We start from the raw sequence: 18606 nt of genomic DNA, 5'->3' as shown, positions 1-18606 counted from the left end.
ACACTGGCCATATCAATTTGCTGATGGGCTCTGCGTCTGAGTGCACAGACAAGCCTAGGAAATAAACTGACATCAGTGGGCATGGGTCCTGAGCCTGATTATGCCCAGGCAGGATAGCGAAGGAAGATAAGGTGGGTAGCACCATGTGTTGCACACTTCTGCTCTGCTAATTGTGCATTTCCTGAACACTCACATGCTCTACATGATTCTTCCTTCAGGGCTTGGTGCTGCTGTTGGCTGTATCATCCAGGGGTCATAAAACACCCTTGTATTGCCCCCTTACCCAATGTGAAGGGGCATTTTTAAATTTTGAACCTTGCCCTTCACCTGGACCAATCCACAGCGGGACCATTGAATCCCCACCAGGCAGTAAACAACTTGCCTTTGCTCTCTTCAGCCTCTGGGGAATGGTGAAGGTAGCTGGTCATTGGTGGGCATTTTTATCCTGTGGGTGAAAGTCCTCCTTTTTTCCCTTTCTTATAGGAACCCTTTAGAGCACCAGGGGCTTCCGCTGCTGGGTTATGGCTCCGGCAAGGCTCCCTTCAGAAGCTAAGCCTCTGCATATGCTGGTGGTACAGCATTCACTGTCCCCCACTCCAGTGGTATTACATAAATCTCCTTTCAGAACTGCAAAAACATGCTGATTTACTCTATTAGTAAAACTGTAAAAAGTGGTAGTCTCTCATTGGAGAACACAGAGCAAGATATGCAGTCTAAAGATACTAGAACGTACTTGAGGTCAAGGATGACAGGGTTGTATGGATAAAAAGCTTGTAGCATGATTTTACACACTGGATGAAAATAAAAGTACTTACCCTGGCTTTAAATGCGCAGCCATAGATAAGAAATGAGTTGCTTACCCGTGACTCCAGTTCTCCAGCACTAAAATTACAGATAAGTTACTCATTTGTTTTTATAAACATTTTAAAATGGAGACTGCCAACTGGGGAGAATTTATGGGGTGAGTCTTTTTCGGTTGCTAACCACAGACAATGTGAGATCTCTGTGTCCAGTGGTGATGCTTCTTGACTATTTTTCGTTTTGCTAAACATATACTAACTATACAGTGTGTGTGTGTGTGTGTCTGTATATATTTTTTATATATATATATTTATGTTTTTAAGTGCAGAGTATGTAAGGCGTGCCAGCATGGCAACAATCGGTCCTCATATAAAACACCTTTCAGTGACAAAGAGAATCTCATAACTAAGGCCCTCAAGTGTAAAACAGACTATGCTGTCTATGCGCTGGAGTGCCCTTGTGGGCTTCGCTACGTTGGTAGCACAATATTACAAGCAAACAAGAGGGTACTACAGCACCTAAGAGCGATATAAAACCAAGATCAGACATATTATCCAGTAGCCCGGCATTTCAGTGAATCACACAAAGCGGTCCCTAGTGGTCTGAGATATTTTCTGATAGATGCGGTCACTCCCAATAAAAGAGGGGGTGACAGAGAAAGAGCACTAAGATTACTAGAGGCTAACTATTTCATCAACCTCAATACAAAGAATCCTAGAGGTCTGAACGCCACTGAGGAACTGTATACTTGTTTATAATTTAACTGTGATAAACACTTTTAATTCTCAAGTTCAATAGGCCATTTATAAGCCACTAAAGGTGTCTATGAATTGGTTTACATTATAGATATTAATCAACACACTCTACCAGCCGCATTTTACATACGTTTTTAACACATAGGGTGTATTCGTAGTTTTTTACAGGGTTTTAAATCAGATTTTTTGACATTAAATTAACATTTTTGCACAGCACTTGCACTTTAAAATTAGCAAATGTACGGGGAAGCAAGAGGGTATTGTACTGTATTTGCGAAATTTGCACTTAGTTGAAGGACAGTTATTCTATTTTAGGTATTTATACCTAAATGTTTTACATCTATGACTTCATGTAATATAGGAATTTGGCCTTTTAACAATAAGTTATACGATTTTTTAGCAAATGATGTCACAGATGGAATGAAATTGTGTGATATAATTCTTTGATCAATGGGGGCGCTAGAGGACGCACATACGGAATGGCCGCCTAACTGAGTGGCTTCCGTTCCCTGAAGCATTAATCCTTTACTAATCCTGACCAACTGGAGAGTTGACTCTCTCAAACATTGCTGAATCGGTGCTGTGAAGGTTCATCTACACTCGGTCCAACTCCCGGACCGCTGACGGGCCCCTGAAGCGAGAAAATGGCTCCGTTAGATTTGCCGGTGCTGCCTCTGGAGCCGATGTGACGGAGGACTTGGGCGCTGGCGGGCACGCAAGACCAGTGCTCGCCACGAGGCGGAAGGCCCCGAGCGCGGACCCGGCTGCAGGACTCGCTGTGCCTCTTGTGGCGGCCCTGGCCGTCGGCCCCCGCCCCAGCACACAGGGAACCACGCCGAAGCATTGCCGGGGGTTGAAACCCTGCACCCGGCAGGGGAGGCCGAGACTGTGCGGTGCCACGCCGCGGGGAACGAGACGCCTGACGGCCATCGCTGGGACGTCGCCCCTGTGATCCTAGCCTTCCGTCAGTGGCTTACAGGTACTGGGCGCGGCGGGGGACAGAAACATACCCCCGTCACCTGCGGCGGGGTAGCCGCTTGATCGGATAGCGGCCGGGGACCGTGTGGGATGGCCCCGCTGTGAGGAGTCTCCTGCCATTCTAGTGACCTGAGAGCGGAGCGCTGAGGTGGCAGTGACCGCACTGGTGAGATCGCGGAGGGTGTGGGCGCCCTGCCCTCCCGGGAGGCACACCGAGCTTGATCCACCCGGAGCCAGGGAGGGCTGTGTGGACAGCCGCCACTGACCGCGGAGCTGTCTGCCTGGCACTGCTGGGTCGGCCTCTGGTGGCACTGAGGCCTATAAAGCTGGAGAGACTGGGGGCCCCTGAGGTGCTGGACGCATAGAGGGGTCGGCTGTAGGGGTGCTACCGGTGCGCAGGGCTTACTACATCTTCACCCCCATGTCGCGCCTGCCCATCCGGTGCTGTGTGTGTACCTGAGGCCCGGGTCTTCCTTTGTGCTGCTCCTTCTGGAACACACCGAACTGTGGTCTGAGTTGATACCTTGCTGGACAGGCTCTCCATTTGCATGGATTCGCTGAGTCCCGCGACGTTTTGCCATTAACTGCTCCTTGTTTGGGGACAGGCTAGAGGGTGCTCTGACACTTCCCTTGGTCGGGAGGCACCCCCCCCACTGCTTCGGCGCATCCCGGGACGGTGGATCGAGTGAGGCGCAAAAGCACGATGGTGCGCCCCGAGAACCGCCAAACGAAAATTAACTTTGAGGGCGCCAGGAAGGGGCTGAAGCCGGGGTCAGCCGAACCGGGGTCTAGTAGCGCGGACCCTGCTGCTGCATCCTCCCCCTCAGCTGAATTGGATATGCACCGTTTGTTTCAGGAAATGCGCCAGGGCTTCGCTACAGTGGTAGAAAAAGTGGACAGGATGTCCTCCAGGATGGATGCCCTAGTGCACAAAGTAGATCAGCATGAGGAGAGGATCACCGCCACGGAGCAACAGATTTCGGACAACGACGACCTCACTGCCACTCATACATCTCAACTCGCCCGCATGGACAATCTACTCCGAGTTATAGCAGCCAAGAACGAGGACTTGGAAGCCCGCAGCAGACGCAACAACATCCGCGTCACGGGCGTTCCGGAGTCCACAGACACTGGCAGGATGGAACTCTATGTGGAGAAACTCCTCCGAGCGTCAGTGGGGGAGGATGCCTTCTCACCTCAGTTCATCGTTGAAAGAGCGCATAGGCCCTTGGCTCCCGTCCCGAAACCTGGAATGCTGCCTAGACCAATCATCGCTCGTTTGCTGAATTACCGCGACCGGGATGTCGCTCTGAGAGCTGCTCGGACCAAACAGACCCTGCACTACAATGGCGTCACGTTCTCTCTTTATCCTGATTTCACTCCCCTTGTGCAGGAGGAACGACGCAAATTCCTGGCTGTAAAAAAGAAACTGAGAGAGGCCCAGTTGGACTATGCCCTGTTATACCCGGCGAAGTTGAGGGTGACACACCAGGGTAAGCAGCGATTTTTCACTGACCCGCAAAAAGCTGAGGACTACTTGAAAGCGCTCCGCAGAGCACAGAGGGGAAGGCGAGATGGTAATGCGGACCTCGAGGATGATCCGCCTCTGGCTGAAGATGGCAATTGATACGCAGTGTTCCTCATGGGCTAGACTGGCCCGATGCAATCCTACTGGACTTGCCCTAACGACACTGACTCGGATGGAATGAACGTTTTTGTTTTTGCAGTATGAGACTAGTCGACTCTTCTAGTGGTACGATATCGCAGGGACCACTCTCCCTGCCCTAGCCTCCACCGAGGGTGGTACAGTACGAGAGGCTGCCGGAGGGAGAAGTGGCTGTGCGCCCTTGATGTTGATTCCCCTATGGGTATACCCCGCTCATGGGTACAAGTTATGGGAGTTCTGGGGAGGTGGGAGGTGGGGAGGTGTGGGGACGGATGGCTGCTGGCATGATTGGGATGCAGTAGCGGGAGGGGGGTTGAGTTTTTTTGAGGGGGGGTTTGGTTTGGTGAGGACGAAGGATGGCTGGTTGTTCAAAGTACTGTTTGGTATCATCTACGAATTGATGATTTGTTTTTGGCATCTACTGTGGCATATCGCATGTTTATGACTTATTCTATGTTATGGCGGGTTCGGGGTCTGATGCACAATTAAGGTGCTTATCATGGAACATACGTGGCCTCAACAATGCTAAAAAGTGTCGAAATGTTATTGCATATTTAGATCGCCACCATGTTCAAGTGGCCATGTTGCAGGAAAAGCACACATCCCCGCAAACACGCCCTTCTTTTGGTTATAAATGGGCTACTGCCCGTGCCTTCTCCTCCTACTCTACTTATGCGAGGGGAGTTGTTATCCTAATTAAACGCACAGTACCCTTTCAGGTATGTGGGGAGCTGGCAGATACAGAAGGCCGCTTCGTCCTACTGTGGGGGCGGTTGGGCCGCGACACCATCACCTTAGTGACTTGTTATGCCCCAAACTTGGATATACCCTTCTTTTTCACCACGCTTTGGGGTAAAATTTTAGACATAGGGTCCCGGCATGTCATTTGGGGAGGGGACTTTAACATAGCACTGGTGCCCCAATTAGATAGGGCGGACGGAGCGACACATTACAAACCCAGATCCAGGGAGGCTCTGGGAGGTGTGATCTCGGAGGGCGACCTGGTGGACGCTTGGCGTTGCCTACACCCTCTCCGCACAGAGGGCACACACTTCACCTCACTGACAGGCACGTGGGCACGACTGGACTACTTTTTCATGACTAGAGAGATGTTCGCAGAAGTGACTGATGTGCTGCATCTCCCGAGGACGTACTCTGACCATAGCCCGGTCCTCATGACCCTGCAGGTGCCTGGGTGGGACAATCCTAGACCACACTGGCGGTTACAACCAGCGGCCCTGCTGGACGCCGTATTCCGCACTGAACTTGGCGAAGAGATTGCCGCCTTTTCCCCCAGAAATAAGGGCTCCGTTGACTCCGTTGAGCATATTTGGGAGGCGTTCAAGGTGACGATCAGGGGACACTGCATGTCGAAGTGCTTCGGGGTCTTGCGCGACATTCAGCGCACAATTAGCACGCTCGATGGTGAGTTGAGGGCCTTGGAGGTGCGGATGGTGGAGGGTGATAACACTGACGCACACGCTGAGTTTAGGGACAAACTGACACAATATGAGGAGGAAGCAAATAGGGAAGCCAAGTTTAAAGGCAAGCACTGGCAGGCGAGAAAATATTGCGAGGGGGACAGATCAGGCAAGGCGCTGGCAATGCTGACGCGTACACCGCACACCAATAACACGATCCTTGAGGTGGTAACTGACCAGGGACACACTGTCAGGGACTCCGATGACTTACTTGCTGCTTTCGTTTCCCATTATCGTACGCTCTACACCACAGCCACAACCGTTGATGTCCCGTATGATAACTTTCTGGGTGATATAGCTCTCTGCTGGCTCAGTGATAGTGATAGGGCCTTCCTCACTGCCCCCTTCGAGTTAGATGAAATCCGGGATGCCATCATGTCACTCCAAAATGGGAAGGCACCCGGCCTGGACGGACCACCCGCCGAGTTTTATAAGGCCTACTTGGATATTATGGCCCCGGTCCTCCGCGAGGTTTTCGAGGAATCCCTAACTGATGGCATCCTCCCCGGTTCCATGCGCGAAGTCGTCATCACTTCCTTATTGAAGCCTGGTAAGAACCCCACCGCCTACTACTCTTATCGGCCACTTTCGCTCCTGAATTGCGATGTTAAAATATTGGCAAAGGTGCTAGCTACCAGACTTTCGCTTTTGATGACCCGGATTGTATTACGTGATCAGTCTGGATTTGTCCCGGGCCGTTCAACCTCCCATAACCTGCGCACTTTGTTTTCCTTACTACGCACGGTACACCCTGACCTCCCTGTTGCGGCGACCTTCCTGGACGCCACTAAGGCCTTCGACTCAGTCGAGTGGCCATACTTGTTCACTGTCCTAGCCCGTATGGGTTTCCCTAAATTATTCATTCTCTGGGTCCAGTTGTTATATACACAACCCACTGCGAAGGTCCTGATCAATGGCCGCCTTTCCGCTTCACTTGCCATTTCCAGGGGCACCCGACAGGGGTGCCCGTTATCCCCTCTCTTGTTCGCAATCGCCGTTGAACCCCTTGCCTGTAGGCTCCGTCAGCTTCATCGAGACGGCACGATTCGCTGTTTTCAGCGCCAGATCGATGTATCGTTATATGCTGACGATATGACACTGTTCGTCAAAGACCCGGCGCGTAACCTGAATCCCCTACTCAGGGAGTTTGTTGTCTTTGGCAGAATGTCTGGTGTGCATATCAATTGGGCAAAGTCCCTATTTTACCCGCTCACGGACGCGGTCACTTACTTCCTCCTGGACTACCCTTTAGAGTGGTGCCGTACAAATCTCCGATACCTGGGTATCCAAATCTCGCGTGACAAAGACGAAACGATACGCTCCAACTACGGAGCTGCTGTCACTAAACCCACCGCACTGGTGGATCGATGGATCTCCCTCCCTATTTCCATGGCAGGTAGGGCGTCGCTTATCAAAATGGTGGTGCTCCCCCGCTTCCTTTACCTCTTCCTTAATATCCCCCACTATCCGGGCGCCTATTTCTTTAAAACATTGAAGTCGGAACTCTGTCGCTTATTCTGGGGGGGGCAAGAGTCCGCGGCTGAAATGGTCCATGCTGATTGAGCCATACGATAAGGGGGGTTTCGATATCCCCGACTTTGAGGCCTACTATCTGTGTGCTCAGGCACACAATGCCTATCACTGGATGGTCCCCACTCCCTCTATGCCTCAGTTGGCGGTGGAAGACTGGATTGCAAACCCTCTGCCTCTCAATGGCCTCCTCCATTGTCCAGCATCGACCATTACGACACCGTATACTTCCGTCACATGCACTATCGATGCCTGGTGCTGTATGGCTAAAAACTGGACTGCAGCCTGCTGTACTCCCCTCGAATGCCGCTGGCATATCACCCTAAGCTTGAACTACTGCAGGAACGTGGCTTCCGAGTGCTCTGTGGGAAACTACGAATAGCCTGCTGGGGCGATCTCTTCTCCGCAGGCTGCTTTAAAACTGCGGACGTCTTCTTTGCAACACACAACCGCACCCCGCTTGATGTATTTTATTACCTACGGTTGCGCCAAGGGATGCGGGATATCCTCCCTGACTTTCCCAGTGAGCCTGAGATCACGCCCCCGCTCCACTTCATGCTTTGCTCACAGGATGGCTCGCATCTTGTGTCAGGCATGTATCGCCATGTCAGGGCATGTGGCCCGATGCCTGAGGCCTCGGCCCGATTACTCTGGACTGCTGAACTGGCCATTGACATCACTGACGAACAATGGTTATACTGCTGTACCCTCACGGCCCGTATATCGGCCAGTTGCAGGCTCAAGATAATTCACTACAAATTCTTGCAGTGCATGTACTACACCCCGGTGAAAAAATACAGGTTTCAATTGACTGATAATGATCGGTGTGAGCGATGCCGCGCAGAACACGCAGGTTTCTTACATCTTGCCTGGGAGTGCCCCTCGGTACAGGCCTACTGGCGACAGGTGCATAGCGCCCTAGAATCCATTACTGGGGAATCCATAACCCCATACCCATTACTGATGCTTCTGGGACACACACCACATATCCCCAAGACATGCAGGAAATTCTTAGATATTGCATTACTCCTAGCGAAGCGGCGAGTAGCGTGTAGATGGGGTCGTGGTAGGGCCCCGAAGTTTAAGGAGTGGCTCGTCGATATGACACATAGCCAGGAGCAACACACAGTCTTCACTGACTTACTCCCGCTCTCTAGCAGGCCGAGAGACATCTGGGGACCCTTGGTCGGATATCTTCTGGCTCAGGCAGCTCGAGATGGCAGCTCGGAGGGAGGCGACCTCCGGGGGGATGGCAATGTCCAGATGTAATGTGTCCGCACACTCGGATAAACTTGTCCTCGAGAGGCTTGAGATTTTGATCAATTGCACTGTATGTGAATGTTCACCTCCCTATCAACTGTGATCAACCATTATCCACTGTTACTATGCTTATCTACTACTGGTGCTGCTCCTTACGTCTCTTTGTGCTATGCTGTGGCACGGTTTCCTCTTTATGTATACCAACACTGGTTACTGCACAGATTTGCCCCCATGCCGCTTTAACATCACTATATGCATGCTGTTGTATTGTGATATGCTATAAATGCTGCATGTTTCGGATGCTACCTCATTGACTGTATGACCTAGCCACGGTATTGTCTTTTTTCTCTTTCTATGTTTGAAAAAACACCAATAAACAGAGTTTCAAAAAAAAAATATGTATAATTCTTTGATCAATTATTGGGAATTGTAAGCATAATTAATTGAGTTAAGGTATTTTACCGTAACAGTTACTTCTATGTAAATGAAGTGTTTTGCCAATATTTCCCTAATTCCGTCTGAATCCGAACTGTCCATTGTTTTCATGGTTCTTAAATTTAGGTACTTGTCACTTTAAAAACACTGGTTGAGTAATAGAAAAAAAGAGAAAAAATGGTATAAAAAACTGCTCACCTGACAGAGCGTGTCATGTGATCAAGGCCCATGACGGGCTGAAACGCGTCATGGCTGTAGAGGTCTTCGAGCAATAAAATATTGATTTGCTGTACAATGTTGTGGTCCGTGCTCCGTTCGTATGAGGAAAGGCATTTGAAAAAAGTGACAGAGTAAAACCTGCATATATTTATATATATTTATGTATTCCAAGTGAGATTTTTACGTTATAGTTAACCATGGTTTGTGTGTTCATGTTAAGTTAATTCTTTTTTTTTTATTTTATTTTTTTACTTTTATTTTCAGTCGTGCTCACATACACAGCAGTGTGCCTACAACCATATCAGGCCGGCAGCGATACACATACAGTTCTGCGGTGGTAAAGACGTCAGTAATGAACACAGTGGGAACTATTCGGACGCATGCAACATCCCAACATTAAATCAGTAACCGAATCACGACAGGTCAAATAGCAAGCCTACAAGTATTCAGGTAATAGTAAACGGAGACATACGACGTGGAACAACGGAAGTGCCAATAGAGCCAATATAGCAGTTGAGAGAGTGGTACAGCAATGCACTGACACAAGGCATATTCGCGCCGCCTAAAAGGGGTGGTATTACATCCCTGGTACATAGCAGCTTGGGTGAGGATCAGAGTAAATCAGCAGTAGCATTCACAACATCAATCAATCATGGTACCGCAGACCAGCCATCCCTGCAGAGTCGTCCAATTTCGTAGAAATGATGGTGGGGGCGGTAAATCCTACCTCCAATTGGTCAACAGTAGTAGGGCCATCAGGCTTCCCACCCTCACCCTCACCGCCCCGCTCCTACATATAGCCCTTGTATCTATTGTGATTCTGCTGCTGGGGTCGCATCAACAACATCAGTACCCTCCGTCCCTTGTGATGCCGTTAGGAGAAGGTATGCCTGCAGAGGGCCCCAAATGTCAGCCGGCCTAGAGGTCAGAGGCAGCAACTCTGAGGAAATTCCATACTGCTCCTGACAGTATAACATATCTTGCAACCAGTCCTTGAATTTAGGGGCACGACCCCGCCCCCATCTGCAGGCCAGGTGTCTCCTCGCCAACAACAGTGCAACATTAGTGTATTTCCTAACAGTCCTCGTTATGCGCGCAGTATAGCCCAGCAGGAACAGCAGCGGATCCAAGTCCAGTGTGACACCTATCATAAGGGAGATGCCCTCACAAACTTGCGACCAATACTCCTGCACTTGCAGGCAGTCCCATGCCAAATGGAGGAAGTCCGCCCCTCCCTGTCCGCATCTCTCGCATCTATCCGAGTCAGCCAAGCCGAACCTGACTTTCCTAACAGGCGTGTAATACAGCCTATGGAGGAACTTGTAATGTATAATTTTAAAGCGACAGCTAGACATCACCTCCCCTGATAGGTCACAACAGTATTCCCACTGGTCATCCGTGATTTCCCTACCAAGGTCATGTGACCAGTGCACTCTAGCCGTACTCTCCACAACCGGTAATTCTTTCCGGAGGCTTTTATAGATATTGGACACTAGGTGTGCACCATCCACGCTACTCAGCACAACCGTAAGCGGGGCAACACTGGGGGGTTCCCGAGGGTATTCAGGTATTATGGTTTTCAGGCCCTCTCGCAACCGTAGAAAATAGAATAACTCTAAGGGGGTAGGCGTACTATCCCCAAAAAAAGTTCCCGAGAACGAAATATCCCGTCATGGAATAGATCGCCCCACGTCTGAATTCTCAAACTGCGACACATGTTCCGGAAGCCCAGTTCTTGGAAGAGCGCCATTTGCGGGTGATAAGTCAATGGTAGTCGAGCTGTATAAAGTAACGGGGCCTGCAAACGTCTCCCTATTCTATGCCATGCGTCCATTGTACAAGTTACCGTATTTGCCTGCATTTCCAACACAGAAATGGGGGCATGAACCACACCATTCAATGGCAGTAGGTTTCATCCAATAGTACAGGTAGTGTGCCTGCGCACTCAAATAATAAACTTCAAAATCAGGGATGTCGAAACCTCCCATATTATAAGGTTGCGTCATAACCGCCCAACGAAGACGCGCCTGCTTGCCCCCCCATACTAGACGTATAAGCTCGGAGCGCAAGGTTTTGAAAAAATAAGCACCCGGGTGATAAGGTATATTGAGGAACATATATAGAAATCGCGGCAAGACCACCATCTTTATGAGGGAAACTCTAGACGCCAGGGACAAGGGTAGTTTGATCCAACTGGTCACCGAGTCTGCCAGTTTAGTTATAGCCACTCCATAGTTCAGCCGCAATGTGTCTCCCTTGTCTCTCGAGAGTTGTATCCCTAAGTATCGTAACTCCGAGGAGCACCACTCCAGAGGATAATCGAGCGGGAATTCCGACACAGCAGGCGTTAGGGGGAAAAATTGGGACTTACTCCAGTTGATAGAGACGCCAGACAGGCCTCCAAAGGCGACAAATTCCCGCAGCAGTGTATTCAAGGTAGTTTGGGGCTCCTTGACGTACAGCGTGACATCGTCAGCATATAATGAAATAGAGAGTTGCCGTTGAAAGCAGTTAAAGGCGCTGGCTTTATGCAGCTGTCAAATGCGACAGGCTAGTGGCTCAATCACTATGGCAAAGAGTAGAGGGGAGAGGGGGCACCCCTGGCGGGTACCCCTCGTTATTGCAAAAGTATCAGTCAGGAGTCCGTTCGCCAGCACTCTCGCCTTCGGAGCCGTGTATAGCAAACGTACCCAATCCACAAAGATCGGGGGAAAGCCCATCCTCTGCAATACCGTAAATAAAACCCCTCATTCGACGGAATGGAAGGCTTTCGATGCACCCAGAAAGACAGCAGCGAGCGGTATCTCAGGGCTCATCGTTTGGATTAGGGAGAAAACAGTACGGAGGTTGTGCGAGGTAGATCTCGTGGGGACAAATCCTGATTGATCAGGCAATATGAGCGTGGTCATGAGCAGAGAGAGTCTCGTGGCAAGCACCTTGGCCAGAATTTTGGCATCGCAGTTCAACAGCGATAAAGGGCGATACGAGTCACATTGTGTGGCGTCTTTGCCCGGCTTAAGCAGAGATGTGATGACAACCTCTCTCATGGATCTCGGCAGCACGCCCACCTCTAAGGCATCCTCAAACACCTCCCGCAAGACAGGTGCCATGATATCCACATAACATTTATAAAATTCTGCGGGAAGCCCATCGTGACCAGGCGCCTTCCCGTTGCTCAAGGACTTTATGGCGTCTCTCACTTCATCTAACTCGAGTGGAGCTCCTAGAAACTGTCTATGGGCAGCGCTTATCCAGCAGAGAGCGATATCCCCCAGAAAGCCATCCAAGTCGAAGTCCTCAGTCGCCTGTGATGTATAAAGTTGTTCATAGTGTGTTTGGAGTGTGTTCAGTATGCCAGCGGAGTCTTTGCACACCCTCCTGTCTGCTGTTTTCAATTCTAAGATGGTGTTCGAGCCCCGCTCCATGCGAACTGCCATGGACAATGCCCTACCCGGTCTCCCTCCCTCATTGTAGGCGCGGGCTTTCCAGTGTTTACCCTTAAACTGTACCTCTCTATGCGCCTCCGCTTCATATTCTGATAATTTGGCCCTGAATTCTTGCTGCACTGTCCCTGCTTCTCCCCGTACTATATCTCTCTCCAGTGTCCGCAGGCTGTCTTCCAACCTATGGAGTGTGCGCTGTATGTCTCTCAGTACCCCAGAGCTTTTAGCGATGCACCACCCCCTCACTGTAACTTTGAAGGCCTCCCAGACCGTTTCCACACTATCCACAGTATCCTTGTTACGAGGAAAAAACTCTTCTATATCCTCCCTGAGCTCCTCCCGGAAAACCCTGTCTACTAGAATGTTAGGGTGCAATCGCCAAGGTGGACGTGGTTTATTAAACCCAGGCATATCTATAGTCAGTAGAACTGGGCAGTGGTCTGAGTGCGTCCTAGGTAGGTGTTGCGAAGTCAGGACATGTGGTGCTAAATTTCTTGACACAAAAATATAATCAATTCTAGCCCATTTTCCAGTGTATGAAGTGAAGTGTGTGCCATCCAGCAGTTCTGGATGCAGGTGTCTCCATCCATCGACTAACCCCTCTTCATCCACTATCCCTCGAAGGATATCTCTCGCCCCAGGGTGGTACGTCGAACACCAATCCGCTCTATCCAGCCTTGGGAGTAAAGCGACATTGAAGTCTCCACCCCAAATTAGATGACTAGAACCCACATCCATCACTATCCCCCAGAGCGCAGTGAAAAATTGGGGGTCATCAACATTAGGAGCATAACAATTGGCAATGGTGAGTGTCTCTCCACCCAACCTCCCCCACAATACCACATACCTCCCCTCCTTATCTATACGTTGACCTTGGAGCGTGAATGGGAGGGCGCGATGCATAAGGATAGCAGTACCTCTGGCATATGAGGAATAGTTTGAGAAAACCCTCACGCCCGCCCATCTCTTACCGAAAGTGGACGTGACAGATGGGGGGTTGTGAGTTTCTTGTAGCATAACCACCTGTACGTTATGTCTATCCCAGTATGCTATCAACTGTCTGCATTTACGTGTGTCCTTAAGCCCCCGTACATTCCACGATAAAAAGGTACATTTGTTAACTTCCACCGCTCCCATAAATGTCAGCTTTGTCCATCTTTCTGAAGTTACCATGCGTCAGACATAGTAACCGCACAGTGCAATCGCTCCTGACATCACCGATAAACCTGTATACCACTTTGTCTGTTAGCTTGGGTATTCCGCACTCAATCAACTCACACAACCCCCAAGCACTCCCCCTTGCCCTCCCGACCACCCACTGAAGCATCCCCAACTTGCCAGTTTCATCATCCCTCCCAACCCACCCCAACTTCCTCAACAGCCAAGGGTGAGAACATACCCTATACCAACAATAACTGTATGGGTAATACCCTCTAGGTAGCATTCCAGGTGGCAACACAATTCCCCCTCTGCTCCCCCAGCTCCCTCAGGCGGGGTCCATCCAGCCAGTGGGAGAGAGGGGGGGGTACCCGGCGAGTAGTATCTAATTCAGCTTCCTCCGGGCCATCTCCCAGTCCCATCTCAACTGAAGAAGGAGGATATACCAGCAAACACAAACAGTGCCATGGAGTGGCCCACAAATCAGTACTCACGCACAGGAGTCCGATCGATACAATAAAGTTTCAAAAACTGCGAGGTCACTGTCCATCATCTTCCATATGGCCGTGTCTCCGGTCAGGCTCGTCCTCTCCATCCCCGTTTTGATGTGTTGTACGTTTGTAGTGTTTGATGAAGTCTTCTACTTGTTGTGGTTTCGTGAAGAACCTCTGACGCCCTTGACAAGTGACCCATAGTCGAGCCGGATAGAGCATAGCATAATCCACCTGGAGATTGCGAAGTTTCGCCTTGACATCTAAGAACTTACGACGTTCCTCCTGCACCATGGGCGTGAAGTCTGGGTAGATCGTAAAATTGTTGCCATCAAAGGAGAGTGTTTTGGAGGTTCGAGCCGCACGCAAGGCAGTATCCCTATCCCTATAGTTCAGCAAGCGGGCAATGATAGGTCTCGGCTTCATGCCCGGTTTGGGCACAGGTCCCAGGGATCTATGCGCCCGCTCCACTATGAACTGGGGCGAGAATGCTTCCGGGCCCACCGCCGCTAGCAGGAGTCTTTCCACATATTCCTCCATTTTACCCACATTGGTGGATTCCGGAATACCCACTAAGCGTATATTATTGCGCCGGCTTCTCGCCTCCAAATCCTCGTTCTTGGCTGCTATAGTGCGCAGTAGGTCATCCATCCGAGCAAGCCGTGTCGTGTGTTGCGTCGAGGTGTCCTCGATGTCCGAGACCCGCTGTTCCGCTTCTTTTAGCCTCCCCTCATGCACATCCAGTTTGTGGACAACAGCATCCATTCGTGACGACATCCTGTCTACCTTGTCCGCTATGGTCGCAAATCCTTGGCGCATTTCACGGAGGATTTCCTGGACATCTGTGGAGGTGGTCGGTTGGCCATCACCAGAGCTACTGGCCTCTGTCTGTTTCTGTCGTTCCGGGCTGGTGCGAGTCGTTTTTTTTTGTAGCGTCAAAAGTGAGTTTCGGTTGGCGTGCGTCCGGCCTTCCCATCTTCGCCACCGGTCAGGACGGTACACCACTATATGCAATGATCTGAGCAACTGGGATCTCTCCGCGATGTCAGGTGAGCAGGCCAGACCAGTCGCCGTATCCCGCGCAAACCACGCGCCGCCTGGGATCGGAAACCACGCAGGATGTGTACTCGTGGCCAGAACAGGCCTTTGTCGATTTTTTGGGGCCGTAGGCAGCTCCACTGGCCTAGACTTGTCAACACCTCAGCGGTCTCACAGCATATCAGGCTCACCGTGTACCAGCAAATATTCGTCCCACAGAAGCTGTAGGGCTCCCAGGTCTCGAGCGGGCCGCTCGGGAGCACCCACAAGTTAAAAGTCACAAACACCTCACCCAAGCAGGCCACAAACGGGTGTGTGCACGTATTCTTGGAGCTGGGTTGCAGGCAGTCGTCCGTATAGCACCCTAGCCGTGTTGAGCGCAGCTAAATTGTTCGTACCCAGGCCAATATCGCGGTGGTGTCCTCAAAGGGTAGCGTTATTTAAGCCCTTCCAAGAATGTAAGCACCAGTCGTAGGACAGCGTATTTCCCACTACAGGCGGTTCTCTCCCTGGACAGCGAAGATCAAGGCCATCAGTAGGGGCTGAGGGGTGCCTTACTGCAATTATCCAGCAACACGTCTCAGCATGTCCACAGAGCCGGTCCCTTTCCGGCGTATCGTGCTCCCCGTGTCGCGCAGGTTTCAGGGCGACCCTCTCAGCCAGCAGCAAGGGGTATAGCGATCCCCACCAGCGCACAGCACCAGCGCTCAGCCGAGCGTGTCCTCTCCGCTCCTCAGGACCTTGAGGGCAAGGCAAGCAAGCAGTTCCCAAGTCTCTCCGTTCACAGTGCAACCCTCGCGTCAGAGCCAGCAGCCATACTTGCTGTGTACTGGCAGGGCACCGGCAGCGCTCGGCGGTAAGCACGGTGAGTCAAGGTTCGCAGGGGCTGCAGGTTTGCAATGCTCAAACGGGAGAAGGCTCACCAGGGCCAGGCATACGTCCACATACGGTGCAGATCTCAGCTACCAGCAAGGGCTACAGCGTTCGTCGTCCGCCGCCGCCGCTTCGTTGTCCGCTGGTGTTTTCGCGCCACTCGAGGCCTAGCCGTCTCCACGAAATCCCCAGTCTCACGTCGTCAGGCGGGCCGCCCGGCTGCGGAGTCACCTCCACCGGTCAGGATCGCTGGGGACGGGAACGCCTCTCCCGACCAAAGGCAGCAAGCTGTCGGTTCCAAAATCGAACCGGAGCTTCCAAGGAGTTCCCTCCACAGATGGGAAAAGTTACAGCCCGGTAGATTGCCGATATTAGGAGAAATGTAGGATTAATGTCGCCAGGATGTGGGAGCCTCACAGAAAGGCGTCCATTCACTAGTGCGCCACCTAGCGCCCCATGTTAAGTTAATTCTAAACTCAAAAGCGGTGGGTGCACAGCCTATTAGTTTGGTTTGATTTGATTTGATTTGAAGAGTAAGTAATTGACGTTTGACAAGTTTGGGTGCTCCTTTAAAGTGACGTGTCCGTCCCTGCACGTCAATATGAAATTAAACTTATGTAGTGCTACCAGCGGTTTGGGAGCCTCCTTATGTAGGGCACACCTTAGGTTCCAATGATTGGACTCCACTCGATTGTATATGAATTCATTTATTACTTCATAATGAATTTATTAGAAGATATTTTCATCTTTATGTCGTTTTTGTATCATATTCCCCACTTGATTGTAACAAATTAAAATTGCTTCTCATTTTATATGTAGCTCCAATGCATTTCGGGCATATTTGCCCTTCTTCCGGGAGCTCTGTGAACACAAGGATATAACATGGGTGTATAACATGGGTGCATTGGTATCAAAACATCATACAATATGTGCATTGGTTATAAACTGCTGAGGTGTGTATCGTATCTATATGTGGCCAAACACCCGTTCTGTGGAAAACCTTAACCCAAAGGGTTCAGTATACGAAAAAAACGCTTACGTGTTTGTAGGTCGTTTTGTGCACGAAGGTGCGCAATCTGAAAAAAATAACACGTGTGAATAACTGCATCAGTTTGCAGTACGATTATGGCGGAACGCGTTTAAAAAGCAGCGTATTGCCGACTTACTTGAAAATTCCGAAGTATTCTCTTAGATGTGGATTCCGTGATTCGCCATTACCGCGACTGAATTCGATAGTGTGATGGGACGCGCCCCTTAATAAACATCGATGACGGGCTGAAAACACGAGTGTGGTGTGAAGCTAAACAACGGACTATGTGTGATGGCTGGTGCTTGAAATTAATGACGGACTAAAATCGGGTGTGTGTAGTAAAGCTAAATGACGAACTGTGTCAGGACATAGGATACACATATCCTATGTCCTAACACAGTTCGTCCCATCACACTATCGAATTCAGTCGCGGTAATGGCGAATCACGTGTTATTTTTTTCAGATTGCGCACCTTCGTACACAAAACGACCTACAAACACGTAAGCGTTTTTTCCGTATACTGAACCCTTTGGGTTAAGGTTTTCCACAGAACGGGTGTTTGGCCACAAATAGATACGATACACACCTCAGCAGTTTAGAACCAATGCACATATTGTATGATGTTTTGATACCAATGCACCCACGTTATACACCCATGTTATATCCTTGTGTTCACAGAGCTCCCGGAAGAAGGGCAAATATGCCCGAAATGCATTGGAGCTACATATAAAATGAGAAGCAATTTGAATTTGTTACAATCAAGTGGGGAATATGATACAAAAACGACATAAAGATGAAAATATCTTCTAGTAAATTCATTATGAAGTAATAAATGAATTCATATACAATCGAGTGGAGTCCAATCATTGGAACCTAAGGTGTGACCTACATAAGGAGGCTCCCACACCGCTGGTAGCACTACATAATTTGAATTTCATGTTAAGTTATCCTCAGTTTAACAGCCCATGGTATATTGAAAATACATTTTGGCTGTTGTTTATCTCACTTTTTCTCTTTTTCAAGAGCTAAATTGCAGCAGCTTTAACTACATACATTGTTTTGACATGTTTAGTTCAGTATTGTGTATCTCTGTGAGTTTCGCTGAATATTGAGTTTCTTGCACATTTACTGGTGACAGGCTGACCACGATGTACCATCCTGTACAATACCTCTCCTGAAGGCTGTGCAGCTGTAAGCTTACGTTGTGCAAGTCCTGGAAAGAAAGGCAGCGATACACCTGGAAATCATAGATTTTGATTTCTCTGCACTTCTTAGGAATCGTAGGGAGTTGTTCTTCACTGTAGGAATTGCGGGGCATATTTACAAGTGCTTTATCTCCGCTTTTTTGGTCTTAAAAAGCCAAGAAAGCGGATATAAAACCAGCGCCCTATTTACAAGAGGGTGCTAACTTGCATAATCGCATGTTAGCATCCTTTTTCCCAACGCCT

At 49.9% G+C, this 18606-nt stretch overlaps 1 long non-coding RNA gene across 2 annotated transcripts in view; it reads left to right on the top strand.

Moving 5' to 3' along the window:
- LOC144753218 (uncharacterized) overlaps positions 1-18606 on the top strand; it is a 178997-nt gene that overhangs the window by 58422 nt on the left and 101969 nt on the right. The window contains exon 1 of one of the 2 annotated variants that reach the window (XR_013594248.1): positions 9439-9575. The exons of the other annotated variant lie outside the window; for it this stretch is intronic. This is a non-coding gene — a long non-coding RNA (uncharacterized LOC144753218). Of the gene's footprint in view, positions 1-9438; positions 9576-18606 lie in introns of those variants that run through there. 2 annotated transcript variants of the gene reach the window in all.

Source organism: Lissotriton helveticus, chromosome 5_1 (genome assembly GCF_964261635.1).
Source record: "Lissotriton helveticus chromosome 5_1, aLisHel1.1, whole genome shotgun sequence".
Classification (NCBI taxonomy): domain Eukaryota; kingdom Metazoa; phylum Chordata; class Amphibia; order Caudata; family Salamandridae; genus Lissotriton; species Lissotriton helveticus.
The sequence above is the reverse complement of the archived record's forward strand: the minus strand, read 5'-3'. Positions and strand labels throughout refer to the sequence as shown.